The sequence below is a fragment of the Lissotriton helveticus genome, chromosome 1_1 (genome assembly GCF_964261635.1).
Source record: "Lissotriton helveticus chromosome 1_1, aLisHel1.1, whole genome shotgun sequence".
In the NCBI taxonomy this organism is placed as follows: domain Eukaryota; kingdom Metazoa; phylum Chordata; class Amphibia; order Caudata; family Salamandridae; genus Lissotriton; species Lissotriton helveticus.
In genome coordinates this window covers 1,348,565,249-1,348,579,695 of record NC_136057.1, presented here as the reverse complement: position 1 = coordinate 1,348,579,695, position 14,447 = coordinate 1,348,565,249, and positions in this window count along the sequence as shown.

Genomic DNA, 14,447 nt, shown 5'->3' with positions numbered 1-14,447 from the left:
TTGAAGAAATTCTTAATTTTCTTTATAAATGACACTTTTCTCCTTTCTCCATTCATTTTAGACACTCGATAAATAAAACAATAATCAGCAAAACCTTGAATTCTCCTGTCAGGGCGACTCGCACAAAAAGGCAAATGAGAATCGAGCATACAAATTTTCACTAACCAATCAAAATGTAGTTATTTTTCAGGCTTCCAATCAGGCTTCAGGTTGCGCTTGTAATCTGACCAATGCTAGCGCGGCCTTTCGAATGACGTCAGTTCTGCTCTTTACTACTGACCCCTCCTTTACAATCTGCATTGGTCACACACACCTGCTGTTTCCACCAATCCCAGCGCGGCTCACTATGACGTCAGTGCAACTCCGGCAACTGACCCTCCCTTTACAAGGTCATGCGTAAACTTCTTTTCCTTACTTTTCTTTCAAAAAAATCCATTAACAACAACATATATACATTTGCTACTCTGTTCCACTAAATCAAAGGATAGTTTACTTCTTTTCACTGCAAGTAAAACCTTCCGCTCACTCTTTTTTGAGTAAGACTTTTCGTTTACTTTTCATACACTGCGAGTAAAACCTTCCGTTTACCCTTCAATCAAGCTCGGAAGAACCTGCTACTCCTTCGGTGTTACCTGTACGAGGTGATATAAGACCAAAGTTTCTCCAGTGAACTCTCTGCTATCAATCACTCTCACCTTTACACAAAATAGTCCCTAGTTTAACACTGCCAGCCCTACCTAGCTTTTCAGTGTTATTCCAACAGACGAGTAACCTCACTGCAGTGTGGTTTCTGTCGCCGCCCGCTATTCACTTTTTCCCCGGGGAAATTCTGGACAACATAAAACAAAACGTAACACAAACAGATAAACAATAATAAATACTTATCACCAAACTAGTCAATAATAACCATCCTCTGCTACCAGAAAACTGATCCAGTGGGTTACCAGCAACAGGTAATCTAACACCACATACTCACCTGGGCCCATAAATTCATTCACAGCACACTGGTAATAACCGCTGGGGCCCTGTTTTGTAATTCTCTAGATTAGTTATCTCTAGTTCCTTACTAATCTTTCACTGATCAAAGAGTTCTTTCCTCTGGTCAATGGACCATTATTTGAACTAGTTGATGGTGAAATGACATAAGATTTCAATATTCTTACACATTGAAAATGATCACAGAGACAGGCTGTGTTTTAAAATTTATCTCAGATTAATTTCATGTGGAACCACGTACACAGTACAGAACAAAATCTGTTTCTCATAGGAAGGAAAATTCCAATAATCAATCAATATGTATTCTTTGCAATGACACTGCATAAAAGGGAGAGGATAGAGAGAAAAGCACATAAGGGCATACACAGATATATTTATAGTTACCTAGAATGGTGTGAAAACCAACTACCAGGCCTAGGAATTGGTAGGGGTTCACCAGGAAAGATCTGGCGAACAAAGACTTCAGGACAGGAATTAGAACAGGAATCCGGACAGGACAGACAACTTCTCTATCACCAACGCTTGCGTAGCACCCCTCTCTGACACTCTCTTCCTCTTCGAGATTCTTCCACGATCATCTTATAAATTAATTTGCTTGAGATAATTGGTTCAGCAATTCGATTCTTCTTCAGCATCACTCGTCACTCCGACAGCATTCCAGTCTCAATGCTCTGTGCTTCTCAATGCTAACTAACTAATGCTACCTCAATTATAACTTTCTGTATGCTGGTACCACCTATTAATGTTTCAAACTTAAGAAAATAGTAACTCTGATTGGACAAGCAAAGGGAGGTGATCATCACACCATGCTTACATATTACTCTTTTCAGTTAGCCCTTTGTTAATAAACCCACCCCCTTAATTCTTTATTCAAACTTTATTTCCGACCCGCATTCACAATTAATTTGTCACAAATGATAAAAGTCTGCAGGTTCCCATCCATTTCAGTGGACTGTCGTTCCAGTTCTCAGGAAAGTATCCGTTCGCAACCTTGGAAGATGTTCAAGTTGACATTGCGTCATCCTGCTTGGTTGTACTACCATGTGCGGTAGAACGAGAGGGAATAGACTGTGGCTCATAATTCTAGGCCCATAATAAGCACTATTGAAAGAGTCAAAAAGATAAATGTTAAAATAAAAAATAAATGGTTTCATTGCATACCACCTATCACTACTCTAATCCCATTTACTTATTATTATTCTCCCCGCATTAGCATTAGTAAAATAGCTGGGTTTAGTTTTTCAGCAAGCAGGTGGCAAGCATGTGAGTTTCAAGCGGCCATTTTGTTAACTACTGCGCAAGTGCAGAAAGTTCCCTTCAGCAAAAGGTACGTCATACTACGTAGATGCAGTAGACGCATGTGCACTAAAGATTTTCAGTTAGCGTCCATTTTAGAATTACACTTGTGTTACTTATTATTAAAACACATAGGCAAGCTTCTTTTTTTCTCATAAATGTTGTGTAGTGCATTTATTTCCACAACACAGGTTTAATATGGGGTTAGAGGTTACATGAGAAGATTGCTTTCAAGCAAGTCTCTTTTTCACGAGTCCTTGCTCCATCAATAGCATCCCTATATGAGGCTATGACGTAATTATAAGAAATTCTTTATTGTTTGATTAATAAAAACTGCTGCAATGTAATACATAATATACACCTGTACAGTAACGCATACAATCGAACCATCATCTAAATTAATCACAATACAATCAATTAAAACCCGTTCCTCCTGCCTAGAGAGCCCCTTTCCCTATGCACGTACTACTGCATCAAAAGGTGCTGCGGCATAGTGAGGGTTAAAGATGCTCATTTTAGTGAGCAGGGCAGGTTTGGGGATAGGCTGAGTAAGCCTTAAGGGATCAGTACTCTGCTTCTACATAAGGCTATGACGTGAAGTGTATCGTATGGCATGGTTCGGATACTGTTGGCAGTTTGGCTCCAGGGTCAGGGGAAACCAGATCACGGACAGGGGGCACCACCTGTCTTGTTCCCCCTGGAGACAGCAAGCAAGGGTGATAGGATCCCATTTATACAGAGCCTAACAGTGGGTGAGGTGTATAACAAAATGATCCACTCTATGATTGTACGTGGGAGGCCCATCCTGAAGAGTATGGTGAACAGGTGATCCCAATCTACAGAATCAAATGCCTTGGTGGTGTCCAGAAGAACTGCCACAGCATCTAGTTTATGATTAAGCAGCAGGGCCAATACAGAGCAGTGTGCTATACCGCATCCTGGTATGAACACTGATTGATCTGGCCGCACCAGGCCGGGTAGTAGTAGACTCAGGTGTTTACCGAATAATATTGCTAGTATTTTTGTGTCACAGTTGAGGGATAACAGCTCACAGTATTGCATCACCTTCCCAGGTTTTAGTCATGTTACCAAGATAGCTTTGCGCATAGTATTTTGCAACGCACAATATTGGTGAGATTCGTTGAGCAACACTAGTAGATGCTGTACCAGGAGATCACTGTCAGGGGCCGTCCTTCGGACCTTGGAGTCTTTCATGTAAGGGATCTTGCTTATCACGTCTAAGATTTGGCCTATAGTGAACGGTTGAGCGAGGAACTTATGCGGTGCTATCCCAAGGCAGCATCTCCATGGCAGTCTGCTAAGGCCTCTCTTGGAAGATATCTCACTGAGGTATACAACTTGTAGCATGCACTGAATGCTTGTGTTATCTGAGGCGTTGTCTGCAAGTCGGCTTCCACTTTATTGTCAATATGGGTAATGTAGTTGTTTGCCCGGGGTCGTCCAACCACATATGCAAGTGATCTTCTCACGTGGTCGCCCTCTCCATATGCCCTGGGTCTCGCATGTTTGCCTAGAAATGTGGATCCTCTATCTGCAACTTCTGAGTATTCTGTGAGTTTTTCATGTAGCTTTGCTTGTACCCTCTCTTCATTGAGGGCATTTAAAGCACCTTCCAAGAGCCTTCGTTTTTGCTCAAGTCTGGTCAGATTGTCACATAGTGACCTTGTTACACCATTATGTTTAGCTATGTACTCTCCTCTTATAGTGACCTTGAAGGCATCTCAGACGGTGCAGACTGTTCACCCAGCTCAAATTGTTGAGGAACAATTCCTCTATAGCATTATGTAATTACTCCAAACATTGTATCCAAGAGGACCTCCATGTTCAGCCTCCAGTTCTTCCCTGCAACCCCACAGCCAGTCCAGGGATTTGCAGGCTCTGCTTCAGCGGGGAACGGTCAGACAGCAAGCAAGAAAGGTGTTGTACGGCTCTTTCCCAGAGCCCCCCCATTCCATGTTACCAGCCGATAATCTGTCTAAGTCCAGGCGTAAAAACATGTGCCCTTCCTCACCACCGGGCAGTGCTGTCTCAAAGTGTCAACAAGCGTGAGATCCACCATGATTGCCTGCAGCCGTTTAGAGGCAGAGGCTGTCACCCCAGGGCCTACAGAGACCTATTGACACCTTTGTGCAACACACAATTGAATTCATCTGCCCGCCCCCAGACAATCAAGCCAAGATAGGTGGAAAGCAGTTCCCCTACAGTGTTTTGGAAAAACCGATGTCATCCATGTTGAGTCCATAGCCAAAAACTACAGTCCGATGTGTCCATCCCCACCTCTCCTATAATATTCCATATTCTCCATGATTGTCAGAATATGAACCTATACCCGCGAAGGGCACCAACTTTTGACCAGAATGGCAACCCTATGTGCGTAGGAGGTGTCTGAAGATAGGACGTAATGTGCTGCCTGCAGGAGAGTAGGGTCTGCTTCCTATGGTTACCCCCATGTTTTGCTGTGCTTCACTGGTGTTTCGACTTTAGTATGGCTGTGGCTCTGCTAATCAGGCCCGCAGCCTAGGTGTACTCTCTATAAATTGATACCATGTATTTTAGGTACATGCCCGATTGGTTACTGGGTCACCCTTGTGAGCCCCTGTATATGGTACCTTATGTACCCAGGGCATAGGTGCACCCTAGTCCTACCAGGGGCTGCAGCATGTATTATGCCACCCCTGGTTAGCCTTTCAAACTGACACCACAGGTCTGTACTTACAGTCTGGGTAAGGTGGTGTAATCACCCCTTACTTAGATATAGTATATATATATATATATATATATATATATATATATATATATATATATATATATATATGCTTCCTCCACCTCCGGGTGGAGGAAGCATACAACTAAACCCAATGATGATGCTGTCACGTCGCTAATTTTAAAAGCAGAGTAGCAAGATACACCGCTATCTCGAGCCTTGGTAATTGAATGAGTTTTTTTTTTTATTGGAACAGGAAACGATAAGAATACAAAAACCCTGGTTACTCAGGACAAGTGATCCTTCCCCCCCATTGATTTTTTGAAAACATGTACCTGACAGTTGCTAACCACTTTACAGACAGGAGAGAGGAGGGGGACTTTGTCACATTCACCTCCAGGAGGCACAAAATGATTTCTGGCAGTTTGGGGTGTCAGCACGCACCCATCCCCCTAATGGTCCCTCTCTCTGGGCCTGTGACTTCAGAGTCTGGAGGGTCATTTACAGGAATCGCTATGGAGGGTGACTCCCACTGAGAGCACCCCTCTTTCGCATCGGATTTGTCCACTGTGTACTGGTGTGCCCAATCTGGAGTACCTCCTCCAAGGGTGCCACCCAACAGCTGCCTTGCTTTCACGCTCCCTCTGGTTGGCTGTTGTGTAGTTTTAGATCTTTCTTTTCTACCACCCAGCCTCAAGCGGCTTCTAGCAAATTAAAAACATAGTTCTCAAGTTGTATATGACTTTCAGCCTAGGTAGACACCCAAGTATATATTTGATATTCTTTCATCTTCTGTTTAACGCCTTGAAGGATTCCCTTTGCTTCTGGACCAAGCAGGTGTAGTCGGGGGAAAATTAGTACCCAGGAGGACTGGAATGTTAGGTCTTCAACAGCTCTTGTTGCTCTAAGGATAGCATCCCTGTTAAAGACAAGGAAGCACACCTGGCAGGGGGCATTAACCCAGGGCACGATGCACCCTTCCAAGATAAAACAGGGAGAGAGCCTGTCCGGTAGCATCCATTAGGCGATCCAGGTCTCAAAATTGTTTTGTGGTGATCCCCGCAGAATCTTCAGGGAATCTCACAAATCAGAGGTTGTTTGTTCTTCAACTGTCCTCCACATCCTCTACATGCTCTCAATTGTCTTACTTGTCACCAAAGGGTGATACATCATTAGTTTGAGTTCTAGGACTGTGTTCTCTAGTTCATCAATGTGCTCCTCTGCTTCAGAGACATTTCCACTGCAAACGGCAGGTCCTGCCATGGCAGAATGATATTCATCCCCACTCCGCATATTTGGGTTTCCAGTGCAGTGCAAGGTGCCTCAATTTGCCTGCAGTATGGTTTTAGTGGAGGATGGAAAAGGAACCTGCTGTCCACTGCGGGTCTTGTTAGCGGGTGGTGGTGCATCCATGGAGGGTGTTGTCTACCTGTCTATCTTAGTTTGTGCACTTGATGTAGTAACCCTATCCTTCCCTATGTTTGCATATCGTCTGGGTGCTGACAGTGTCCCTTCTGGGTATCAGAATGGGTGGCCAAGAAGCAGTAAGTGCATACCTCTTATGTTCCCTGGTGAGGGCTGTCAAATAAAGGTGGCCCCTCAGAAGGTTGTATGGGTGTCAAGGAAGTAGCACCATACCTTCACGGCTCGTTCGGCCACCCAACCGTGCCATCGGATCCAGGCGGCCCATCTTCCTCCAAGCATTGTAGATCATAGGTCTTTGAGGGGCACCTGGTCTAGGTTTTGGCTTTGCCACAGTGATGTCTCACTGGGGGAGCGGGGTGGGAACCCCAGTTGGGCCCTTCTGGGGATCAAGTACAAGCACCACCCCTGAAGAGCATCATGTGCGCCACGCCCGGCAAGGGCACAAGTCCTATGACGTAGGGCAGGGCACCACCAGGCACAGTGGGGTCATACTCACCAAGGCAATGGAGCAGGTCTAGTTCCAGTGCCTCCTCAGTCCGGGTCAGGGCAACGATGCAGGAGGAGAGTAAGTGTAGGCCGCACCTCTCATAGTCCACCGGGATAGTATTGTTTTATATATTTCAGAAACCCCAGTCTCTTTTTTAGTATTAACTGCAAAGCAGCCTTAAATCTCGTTCAATAGGCGTAGTGCTATATAAAACCATGTATAAGGCACATAAAGGCAAAGATTGATTTGAAGAGGGTTTTTTCCGTTGTTTTTTTTGGGGGGGGGCATGACGCTGGTATTGTTGAGAGAGGAATATTTCAGTATGTTGAATCGATCAATTGGTGCAGACACATTTGAGTCTCTAGTGAGTTGTGCCCTGGCAAGGACTCTTTGGAATGATTTCTGAAATCACAAGTTAATAGGTCACAAAATGCATTCTACTGTTCCCTATGCCTTTCTGGCACACCTAAGTAGGCACTTTTAAAGACCAGATGTCGCTTGAAAAAATACAGCAGTATTCAGTACCAACACTTCATCTAGTCTCTGTTTGAACGGAACTTGCAGTAGTGGTCTCAGCTGTACATGCAAAACTGCTTTGCACACCTGCAATCACTGGGTATGGGGGAATGGTAGAGGAATGTTTGAGTTGAATTTGAAAGCTGTTAGCGATAGGCATATGCAATAGAAGTACGTTTTAATGAGGAACATGCTGCCAGTCCTCAGAATATCGCTGTGCACTCCAGCACAATGACCAGCCCTCAGAATATCGCTGTGCACTCCAACCAGCCCTCAGAATATCGCTCTGCACTCCAACATACTGACCAACCCTCAGAATATCGCTGTGCACTCCAACACACTGACCAGCCCTCAGAATATCGATGTGCACTCCAACCAGCCCTCAGAATATCGCTGTGCACTCCAGCACACCGACCAGCACTCAGAATATCGCTGTGCACTCCAACACACTGACCAGCCCTCAGAATATCGCTGTGCACTCCAACCAGCCCTCAGAATATCGCTCTGCACTCCAACATGCTGACCAACCCTCAGAATATTGCTGTGCACTCCAACACACTGACCAGCCCTCACAATATCGATGTGCACTCCAACCAGCCCTCACAATATCGCTCTGCACTCCAACACACTGACCAGTCCTCAGAATATCGCTGTGTACTCCAGCACATCGATCAGCCCTCAGAATATTGCTGTGCACTCCAGCACACCAACCAGTCCTCAGAATATCGCTGTGCACTCCAACACATTGACCAGCCCTCAGAATATCGCTCTGCACTCCAACACACTGACCAGTCCTCAGAATATCGCTGTGTACTCCAGCACATCGATCAGCCCTCAGAATATCACTGTCCACTCCAGCACACCGACCAGCCCTCAGAATATTGCTGTGCACTCCAGCACACAGAATATCGCTGTGCACGCCAACACACTGACCAGTCCTCAGAATATCGCTGTGCACTCCAACACACTGACCAGCCCTCTGAATATTGCTCTGCACTCCAGCACACCGATCAGCCCTCACAATATCACTGTGCACTCCAACACTCCCAGCAGTACGAAGATTCATGGATAGAAGGACCTTTTTAATGAGAATTGTGCTAGTAGTCCTCAGAACATTGTTATTCATGCTGGCATATTAAGTATCCAGTGTATGCACTTTAGAATATTCCCTGTCCTTTTTGTGACTTGTATTTAGTTCTATGGGTTCTATATCTAAATTATATCAACAACTTGCAATAAATAGTTGAATTGCTATAGATTCTAGATTTTAGATAAATTGTTTCAATTCCTTATCTTATTTGAATGATCTGTAGATATACTTGATTTTAATACCACAGTATGTGTTTTATTGAAAATGTTTTTTAAGATGTGTTTTATTAATTGTATTGTAATGGTTTTTATTTACCGAACAATAAATATTGATTGATTGAGGTGACTAAAGTTTTGAGAAGTTTGCATCGACGCATTACGGTCATGCTGCCTTTTCCTTTCTGTGTAAGGAAAGCACACACGAGTGCTCCTGTCTGTACTGAGGACAGTAGGCAGCCATGTGAGGCCATGATCTCCAAACTGCAACCTCTGTGGCCTTCTATCGCGTGACAGGAAGGGAACCCTTTAACCATGACGAGATTAATGTGTACTAATGTTCAGTCCTCGCCCTTCGTTTAAACAATAAGACTGGGGTGCAAAAGAGGATTTTTAACTCTGGAAATGAGGCCGTTAACTTTTTTTAAAATCGTATTTTGCGGTTCGGAAGTTGAATTTGAGAACCATGAGCAGCTGCTGGCTGTGTCGCACTTGCGGGAGAAGAACCCTACACTGCTTGCTGCATCTTTCCTGGAAGAACCTGCTAATGCGGCTGCTTGAGCTGCACATCTCGTGGAAAGCAAGTGGCAGTGCTGCTATTTGTGCTGCATCTGATCTACCCAGGTCAAACAGGATTACTTTAGAAGCCATCCCAGAGTCATTGGATAATCATCCAACTACCTTAGAAGTCATTTACACGTCATCAGACATCATCAAGCTCTTGAAGTCATCAGCAAAGCTGGAGAAGCTCAGCCTGATGATTTGAGGATGACTTGAAAATGAGTATCTGATGACTTTAGTAGGTGTCATTATGCGTGATGATTTAAGGATGACTTGAAAAGGAGTACCTGATGACTTTAGTAGGTGTCATTATTCGTGATGATTTAAGGATGACTTGAAAATGAGTATCTGCTGACTTCAGAAGGTGTCATTATTCATGATGATCTGAGGATGACTTGTAAATGACTCTCCGATAACTTTACAAGATGACATTGTTCCTGATGAATTTGGGGTGATTTGAAAATAAGCATCTGAATACTTCAAAGGTACTATTGTGTTTTCAATAAGATGTTTTTGCGTCTGGTGATTTTAACAGGAATTGCTTGTCTATTTAAAGAGCACGTCCACCACTTTGGTTTCAGTTTTCCAGAAAAATGCAAACTGTTGGATGATTGCACAATGAATTGCAGATAAACGCAAAATGGCATATACGTTTTCTATTATACACAACAGAGCATACAATGTGCTTTAGCAAACTGTGTATAAGTCAGCGGTTATTATTTTAACACATTTATTTATTTTTTGTCACTTTCATTTTGTACAAACCAGGTAAGATAAGCATCCACTGTAACTGTAATGGACTCCATGTACCTTAGGTGCATCTCCAATTGGATACTGGGTCACACTTATAAACCCCTGTACTGTGTACTATAGGTACCCAGGGCATATGTGCACCCAAGGCCTACCAGGGGCTGCAGCTTGTATTATGCCACCCCTGGCTGGCCCTACTAAATTGACACAACTGGCTGATCACTCAGCTGGGGATGAGTGGTGTAATCACCCTTTGCTTAGATATAGTATACCTATATCTAAACCTATATAGACACATATATACCTATAAGTCACTCCTATGGCAGGCCTTAACAATCCCGAAGGCAGAGAGTACTTGGTATTATGTGAGATGGTGCTCTAGCATGAACTGAGCCTGTCTGCAGCTTTCGGAACCATGTCCTTATAGCTGTTCTATGATATAGCGATACCATATACTTTTAAGTGCATTATAATCCTCGCGGTCAATGCTAACTTTGGTTTGGCTTTATCAAAAAATGTTGTGTAAGTTGTCATACGCTTTGTAATACTACTCCCTCACCAAACCCAAACACACCCTAAACTCTAAAATTAACCATGGCACCCCAAAACCCAAACACACCCTGAACCCCCAAATTAACCCTTGCACCCCAAAACCCAAACACACCCTAAACCCTAAAATTAACCATGGCACCCCAAAACCCAAACACACCATGAACCCCCAAATTAACCCTTGCACCCCAAAACCCAAACACACCCTGAACCCCCAAATTAACCCTTGCACACCAAACCCAAACACACCCTAAATCCTAATATTAACCATTGTACCCTAAAACCCAAACCCACCCTGAACCCCCAAATTAACCCTTGCACCCCAAAACCCAAACACACCCTAAACCCTAAAATTAACCATGGCACCCCAAAACCCAAACACACCCTGAACCCCCAAATTAACCCTTGCACCCCAAAACCCAAACACACCCTGAACCCCCAAATTAACCCTTGCACATCAAACCCAAACACACCCTAAACCCTAATATTAACCCTTGTACCCTAAAACTCAAACACACCCTAAACCCTAAAATTAACCCTGGCACCCCAAAACCCAAACACACCCTAAACCCCCAAATTAACCCTGGCACGCCAAACCCAAACACACCCTAAACCCTAATATTAACCCCTGTACCCTAAAACCCAAACACACCCTAAACCCTAAAATTAACCCTGGCACCCCAAAACCCAAACACCCGAAACCCTAAAATTAACCATGGCACCCCAAAACCCAAACACACCCTGAACCCCCAAATTAACCCTTGCACCCCAAAACCCAAACACACCCTGATCCCCAAATTAACCCTTGCACACCAAACCCAAACACACCCTAAACCCTAATATTAACCCTTGTACCCTAAAACCCAAACACACCCTAAACCCTAAAATTAACCCTGGCACCCCAAAACCCAAACATGCTCTAAACCCTTAAATTACATCTGGCCCCCCAAAACACAAACCCACCCTCAACCCTAAAATGACCCTGTACGCCCTAAAATCCAAAAGCCCTACTAACCCCCAAACTGTTTATGAATGCGGAATGCCGGGAGGCGCGGCTGTGATTGCAAATGATACTTTCTGTACCCCCAGGAAGCACTTCCTTCATACTTCCTTCATAGAGTATTTCCATGGAATCCGATTGTTAGACTTATTAAACAACTGCGGACAGACCTGCTCATGGCCCATAAAGAGGAATGGTCTTGCAAAGGAAAACAAGCTTTGTAGAAGTCCTTGGGACTGCCGAATTCACTCCATCACGCAGTCCTGCCAAGCGTCACGCAACAGGTGTGACGCTCACGCATTTCAGTGCGGTGATCCGCATCACCGCACTGAAATGCATTGCACGCATTTTCCACCTGTGCCAGGGCGCTCCTGTGCCTGGGCTCTCAGCCTCTCTCTGCTGTTCTGAGAGAGGTGCTGCTCAGCCCGGGCCGAGTGCCTAAACAGTTAATCAGACTGCCGCAGCTCTGTAGTGGCTGAGAGCGGCGCGCTACAATGTATCAGTCTCTGCCAGCCTGGAGCTGCCTGCTGTCCAACTCCTGTTGCCCTGGAATCTAAATTGCGCAAGAATGGTGCGGCGCGCGGCTACTCACTCCTCATCTGCAGGGGGCCGGGCTGCCCTCTAGGAGTCGATTAGTGCAGCTCCGAGCTGTCGATCACCGTGTGGCGCACCAGGGGGGCCGGGATTAAATCCGGATGTGCCGGCCGCTGTAGTGCCGTCACGTCCGGAGAAACAGGAAGAAGTGCAGAAGCGCGCGAGTCAGCTCTCTGGCCACGAGGAGTGCAGTCCGTCGTGGGCGCATCGACTTGAGTGGACAGAGCTGAGCAGCCTCCTGGATGAAGACAGGCACCATACAGGCAGCCACTTGGCAGCTCCACTCTGAGCTGCGCCTGAGTGAATCGAGAAGGCTTGGGGGGCACATTTGGCATAATTGCCTAGGGAGTCGAGTGATAAATTGCGGATGAACTCTGAGGAGGCAGGCGGTCAGCCCATAAACTGAAATTCCGTGTTCTCCTCGCAAGTAAGTGTGAGAACATCCGATGGTTAAATTGTCTTTTTAACGCTTGCAGAGTAAATTGAGTGCATTAAACAGCACGTCCTCCATCCTCCGCATGTTCTTGCATCGTGACAGTTATTGGATGCAAAAAACGATGTACTGCAGTTTTCGGAGTGCATTTTTATCTGCCTGCCCTGAGTAAGAGAGCTGTTGTTAGTTGTTTACATTACATTGTCGAACGGGGTCAGTCTGCTGTCCATGCGTGCAGCTGCCTGTTTCCCAGTTGCTGCACTCCATTCTTTAACAGCTCATACTTCACGCTGGATTTTGTTTTCCGACTGTAGATTTTGGTGCTACATGTTAAAATAACATTAGTAAGTGAAATGCAAATCCTAAAGCCTTTTTCTATGTAAGGGCTGTTAGAGTTAATTTTGCAAAGTTGTGCCAACTCACCTGCTGCCTTTCCTGCCGGTAGTACCACGGTTCTCTCAAAAAGCAAGGCCGGCTGACGAGGCTTGCAGTCACAGTCTCATGTCAGTATGCCTGCGCCATGCCTCTGAAGAGCTTAGGTTAGAGTGGTGAGCCTGCTAGCATTGCAGATGACGTCTGCACAGTGAGTCCGACTCACGGCACTGCATGCAGTACTGAACAGGCAAGAATCGAGCACAAGTAAGGAGTCTACTAGTGTTGCAGCTTGGAGGCATTACAGCTGAGGTGCATATTTTTGATGCTGGGACCTCACATCCTTCAGTTGTGGGCCTGGTCCCATTTGTGACAGAAAGTCCCTGGAGTACACACTGATCCTCTGCATCCTGACTTGATTGATTGCCGGCAGCATGGAGGATCCAGGATGCCCAGAGTGGGTGAAGGCTGCTATGGCATCTGTGTTTAAGTAGTTCTGCTAACTTGCTATGGCTGCTACTAATAAATAGCATTAATGCTTCAATCATTCTGAGCTGCCAGCTCCCCCTGGTCTGTAGTGTACTGAGTCTGAGAACTGTGCAGTCATGCAGCCTAACTCTGCTCTACTAAGTTTTCAGCTGCCAGCCGTTAGCGTATTTTAGTTCAGTGACTTCTTAGTTTCTTGTTGCTCAAGTGGGTGTAATTTCTGATATTATTTATATGTTGACCTTGTCTAAATTGCTTGATGTTATCGTAAGAAAGTGTCACTCATAGTTGTGAAAATGTCACTCATAATTACAATGAAATTATGAAAATGTCACACATAGCAATCTGAAACCTTGGCAGCTATGCTGTCGTTTAGTGGGGCCGCAGCGGGAAATCGTTTTAATGCTGATGGAGATTGAGAAAGTTCTGATTGGCAGAATGCAATGGACTGCTGACAGCTCTTGGTGTGTGTTAGGCTGCTGGAACTTTTCTGTCCTTGGTTTCCAGTGGTGCCACCAAATAGCAACAGCCCTGCCTTCATTAAATAATTGACGAACACAACAAATACCGTTCGCAAGTCACTCCAACAGTGGCCGATATGCTTTATGTGGTGAACAACAATAAGTGATCGTTTACAATCATTTTCATTCAGGTTTGGTCTGTGTGATTTTTTTTAAAGACACAGTCGGTACACAACCGGAAGTACATACCACAACCTGTTATGTTTTCACAGCCTGTATTTCATCCCATTTTTTAGATCAGGATTTGGCCAGACCTTTTGTTTTAAAAGAAAATACATCTGTACGATCTGCTTATTTAAAGGAACTCTTGGACAACTTTCTTCATCTGTTAGAGCCGTAATTCACATTTTGCTTCCGCCGGCTACAGCATACAGTTTGGGGAAGGGGACCATATCTGCCAGGTTTTCACTTCGCTTATGTGTGACATTTAC